General features: G+C 38.0%; 1 long non-coding RNA gene across 1 annotated transcript; it reads left to right on the top strand.

Annotated features, from left to right (window-relative positions):
* Window positions 1–465: 465 nt before the first annotated feature.
* Window positions 466–1,737, top strand: LOC106867351 (uncharacterized). The gene is made up of 2 exons (XR_001409122.1): window positions 466–1,065; window positions 1,441–1,737. It is a non-coding gene; the product is annotated as an uncharacterized LOC106867351 (long non-coding RNA).
* Window positions 1,738–5,894: the final 4,157 nt, after the last annotated feature.

Below are 5,894 nucleotides of genomic sequence, written 5' to 3'. Positions count from 1 at the left end.
ATGCTCATAATGTTCTCTCCGGTAGATCTGTAGAATATCTGCCGTCAGCTTTGTAACAATGGTAATGGAATCACGAGTTACAGAGGTCTTCGATAGTTTCTAGATTTGTGTAAAGAGGTACACAACGCCTGCATCACGTGACTTTTGAAGATCATACATAAAAAGTAAAAATTATAATATATAAACCGTAATATCTAACACATAATATAAAAATTATTTGGTTTATCAATCTTACCTGAAAGAACACTTAATGATTGGAATAATCCATAGATATGCAGGATTAGGCATTCGGTTTTCTTAAGGAAATCCGTCCATTATGACGTCATAATTCTATTATAGCGCAAAAGAATAAAGCTCCAATACCTTCGCTATTATGAATATCGTGTCTCTCTAAATAATTAATTACTACTTAAAAGAACGCTAATTATGTGATGTCATAATAGAAAACAAAAACAACAACAAAAAACTAGAAACAGGTGAAATAAATATCGGAGATGCTTTGCCCTATGCTGAGACTGGGGTGGGGGTTACTCAGAGGTTTTGCCAGCTCTTCTAAATCCATTGCAATGTTGGAAACACTTCCATTATCGTCTGCAGGTCACAAGTGTTTTGCCTCTTAGCCTCTTCACTTCACCTGAGTGAGGCAATGACAGCTGAGCTTCTATTCATATACGGAAGGGTTCCACTTGCGGTCCTTTATCAACCGTAGTCAGCTTGAGTTAGTTTTAAATGCCGAGCCCATTTCCTTGATGGCTTTCTTCAGTTGCCTGAATTATATTTTAAAATGTTGGAATAAGATTTTGGTTTTGTCTTTTATTCACAAGATCTGAGATTTATAAGAGAGAATGAAAACAGGGAAGAGAAGTGTGAACTATATGAAGCTAAATAACGTTTATATATTTCTTGAGAGTATCAGAAGTTTAAAATGAATAAAGAAGTATTCGGTGAAAATCAAAGACGGAACAAAGAACAAGGATTCGGCCAGAGGACAAAAATATAAAACCGGAATAAGAGGTGACAGACTGTTTGCAGCTAATTTATCTCTGAGCTTATACCGACCGACAGGTAAAGTCACTAAAACACATACAGACGAGATACAAGTTTTACTATTAGTTTTAATTATGTTACTCATTTGTACCTGTTAAATAGGCAGGTAAACCGTACCCTGAGTCTGTCGTTTTTATCTGTGGCAAAAAGGGAAGATTATTGTGACATGTTTGATCTGTCCCATTGTTCTATTCCAGCTATTTTTCCTCCATCGATTCGCTTATCTTTCACTTCTTCTGTTAATAACATTTTGCGTGCACGCGCACACACACATACATTCACACTCTCGCAAACACACACACACATTAACACACAGACACATACACAGACACACTCACATACACACACACACACACACAAATAAAACGCAAAATATATTATTTTCTACTTTAGGTACGAGGCCCGAAATTTTGGGGGAGGGGGCCAGTCGATTAGCCGGACGTCAGTACGCAACTTCTATTTAATTCATCGATCTCGAAAGGCAATGTCGACCTCGGCGGGATTTGAACTCAGAACGTAAAGACAGACGAAGTATCGCCAAGCATTTCGCCCGGCCTGCTAACGTTTCTGCCAGCTCCTTGCTGCCTTACAAAGCAAGATAAATTGCATAAACTATTCTTGATTGAATCGCTACATATCTTTATTTTCATCTTCGATAAAGAATTGTCAATAAATTTGTTCCAATATTAATCAGTTTTATGTATGTTTGAGTCTATAAACATCGTCTGCTACATGCTGCTTGTGTCATAACATAGTTGCATGGTGTCTAGGCTGTATCCTATTACCATCGAGACATTTAACCTAAACTTTTCTGATGTAGGAAACCTGGCGCTTCCAACCAGAATCTAAAATAATTTTAAGCACTGCATTATTTCTTGACTGTTGGCAAACATTAGTTATAATGATTAATTGCTAGCAAAGATACAGTATTTTGTTTGCAACCACAATAAACTATTAAGTATGTAAAAGATTTACAAGTCAATATTGTGTCATACTTGTGTGTTAGCAGTGCAATGTTCCCATTTGAAAGTTTATTTCTACAACCAATGCGATGGAAGATAGAAAAAGATAGAAATGCCTACATATACACTCGCCACCTATTTTTCTGTTTCCGATCGCATTGTTTACATCGACGTGTTCGCAACTTTCAGTGCTGGCTCTGAATTCTATAGAAAATCTACCGAGATAAACTTAAAAATAAGTTATTTTGTTTAATAACATATTATTTCGCCGATTATTATTGTTGTTAGTGATGAACTGGTAGAAACGGTAGCAGAATGGAATTGAACGGTTGTCAGGTCGGTCTTGTGCGCGACTTGCCAACATGTAACCCTGTACGAACTGCCGCATGTTTGGTTTGTCGACGACTAAACCGGCATCCTCATCGATCTTGGCAAGGAAGGTGATTATTGGATGCCCGACGGGATTAAGAATCAAAGCCCGACAAAAGAAGGAAGAAAGGAGGAGAGACAACGGCCATGCAATATTGTGGAAGAAACAAAGAGGGAAGAAAAGGGGGATGGCCCCCTTATATGTAGAAAGATGAACGAAATGAAAGGAAGGAGAAGGTGACGCAGGAAAATCAGCGGAACGGAGGGCTCGCGAACCACGTTTTTGTGTTCAGCGATCGAAAGGATGTACGATCGAATAAAGCAGCAAGATTGGGTGTGGAGATCGATTGTACTGTGAATTTCGGTTGGTTGGGATTAGTTGTACAACCACGTCGAAGGATGATGATGATGATGGTTTAGATTTAGAAATGTCTCAGACGAATTTGACGTTCATTTCTCCGTCATCGATAGTTAGGTCATGGTTGGATTCCGTTTTGCCAATTAAACACAAGGATGGATTTAATCGACATCAGAAGGATTAACAGATAAAGTTAACATTTGAATTTAGATATGTGTATTTGTGTGAAGTGTTTGGACATTAAAAATAATGGCTCGATGTTCAGAAGAGAACCAGTTTTGATACAGTGTAAAGATAAAACATACAAATGAAAGCAATTTTGTGAGAAAGAGAAACTTTAAACGATACAAAAACAAGTAATGTGAACTGTGAGCGGAACATTAACCCGTTTCTTATTCTCACTTGTGTTGCCAACCCGACTATGTTTTCTTTAATGAAGAAATAACAAAAAAAAAATTAATAAAAATAGAGACGCAGCCGTGGCTGTATGGTAAGAAGCTTGCTTCCCAAGCACATTGTTCCGGGTTCAGTCCCACTGCGTGGCACCTTCGGCAAGTGTCTTCTGCTATAGCCTTGGGCCGACCAAAGCCTTGTGAGTGGATTTGGTAGACGGAAACCGGAAGAAATCTGTCGTGTGAATATATATGCATATATTTTATGTGTGTGTCTGTGTTTGCTCCGCCATCATCACTTGACAACCGACACTGGTGTGTTTACGTCCCCGTAACTTAGCAGTTCGGCAAAAGAAACCCATAAAATAAATACCAGGCTTACAAAGAATAAGTCTTAGGGTCGATTTCTTCGACTAAAAATGGCGGTGCTCCAGCATGGCCGCAGTCAAACGACTGAAGCAAATAAAAGAATAAAAATAAATAAATTAGAAATTCATTCATTGTTTAATCAAGCCTCTTTTTGCATCTGGTTATCAGACTCCTATAGTTTCTCTGGAATACAAAACTGCCAAATTTATTTCTATCAAAAGTCAAATCTTCTTGGTTATCTCAGCCTCATCTTCAGGCTGCGGAGTTCTGTTAGCTTCTACACTGCCCCTTTGCGTAGGGGTCGCTTTTGTTTATGTAAATTTTATTGCCAGGATAGTTTTTCTTTTACTTGTTTCAGTCATTTTGACTGCGGCCACGCTGGAGCACCGCCTTTACTCGAACAATTCGACCCCCAGAACTTATTATTTGTAAGCCTAGTATTTTTAATTTTATCCGTTTTTTTGCCGAACCGCTAAGTTACAGGGACGTAAACACACCGGTATCGGTTTTCAAGTGATGGTGGGGGTACAAACACAGACACACAAATACGCACACACACACATACATATGAATGTATATATACACACACGACGGGCTTCTTTCAGTTTCCGTCTACCAAATCCACTGACAAGGCTTTAGTTGGCCCGAGGTTATAGTAGAGACACTTACCCAGGGTGCCATACAGTAGGACTGAACCCGGAATCATGCGGTTGGGAAGGAAGCTTCTTACCACACCATCACTCTTGCGCCTTTATAGATATTTTATAATCAAAATTCCAACGTTAGGAACTCGAGAATTCTTCATCTGAAATTCGTATTCTGGCCACCAGAATTATACGTAATTGACCACGTGCCACTCTTGTTTGTGATGTGTGTGGCGTTTGGGTGTCAATTATCACTTTGTGTTGTGATTTGAATATTTTTTCCATAATCAATTGTCCATCTTTGAAGGAACATTTTATAAAGTGTGGAATTATATTTTTAGTAATTTTCTATTTAGTTCCGTTTCATGGTGTATGGTATGATGTGTTGCTGTTGCTCCTTAGAGAGAGAGAGAGAGAGAGAGAGAGAGAGAGAATTTGGTCTGCCCAATCTAAGGGAATCGCGGAGCTTGGAGCTTTTACGTTATCTGCGAAATTTATAAAACAATCCGAAATGATGAAAATTAGAGGAGACATCGGTGGGGCGTGGATTTAGAGTGCAAGCAGTAGGTAAAAATACTACAAGGCATTTTATCCGGCTCCCTAACAACATTACATGTGTGTGTTTGTTTGTTTGTGAATGAGTGTATTTTGATTAGGTTTCCGAAATCACGTGCCTTTTTTTATGGATCTGGGGCTCCCCGCAACCAAGTCTTTAAAATAACATATTTTTCACATTTCTTCTGTGGATTACAAATAACAGTTAAGCGATCTTCACCATTAAAAAAAAAAGAAAAAAAAAAACATTTGAAGAAAATTCTCACGCAATTCTTTTAAATATTTCAAAAGAATAGCAAAAGAGAGATTCTTGAAACAGCTTTTGATAAAATTAATGAAAAAAAAAAAATATATGGAATTAAAATAATATTTTTACCACGAACTCGATTATACGGACCATTGTTAGTTGGAATTCTCCTTCGTCTTCCATGTCTAACAGTGGAACATATTAAAAGAACTTCTTGCAGTCATGGCTTCCTGCCACTCTCTCTGCAGAGCACATCTCCGACTGATTAGGAAATGAAATGTTCAGGAATATCAATGGGAAACTAATAGAAAAGGGGTTTTGGAATGGAAAACGCTTCGATGATTCTAAGGTTATCTGTGCGTGGAATTATTGTAAAATATTAATTAAATGATCTTTGACCAACTTTGTTTCTTGATTTAATAGAATTAGAAGCAAGAGAAACAGGAAATATTGGTTTCTAAATTTTGCACAAGGCCGGCAATTCTGGGTGGTGGGGAGGGGTAAGTCGATTACATCGATCCCGGTGCTCGTCTGGTGCTCATTTTGTCGACTCCGAAAGGATGAAAAGTAAAGTCAACCGCGACTGAATTTCAACACAGGACGTAAAGAAGGACGAAATACAGCTTAGCATTTTGTCCGACGCGCTGACGATTCTGTCATCTCATCGCTTCAGGAACGAGAAATAGCAATAACTTTTCACGAGGAACATTAAATGATGCGAGGCTTAACGCAGAATATGCAAAAGTTGGTTTGATTTGATTACGTTTTTGATTGATCGAGCATCTTGCTTGATCAAAAATCCGAGATACTCCGAGACTAATTCAAGAATTTCCGGACGTTATAATTTGGTACAAGTTGAGTCATTGATTATGATGATATAAATGAGGAGGAGAAAGGTTATTCCAAGATATAATTGACCCACATTTATGCTATTTTACATTGGTTATTTAC

Source organism: Octopus bimaculoides, chromosome 3 (assembly GCF_001194135.2).
Source record: "Octopus bimaculoides isolate UCB-OBI-ISO-001 chromosome 3, ASM119413v2, whole genome shotgun sequence".
Taxonomy (NCBI): Eukaryota; Metazoa; Mollusca; class Cephalopoda; order Octopoda; family Octopodidae; genus Octopus; species Octopus bimaculoides.
Note: the sequence above shows the minus strand (reverse complement) of the source record. Positions and strands in the feature narration are given on the sequence as shown.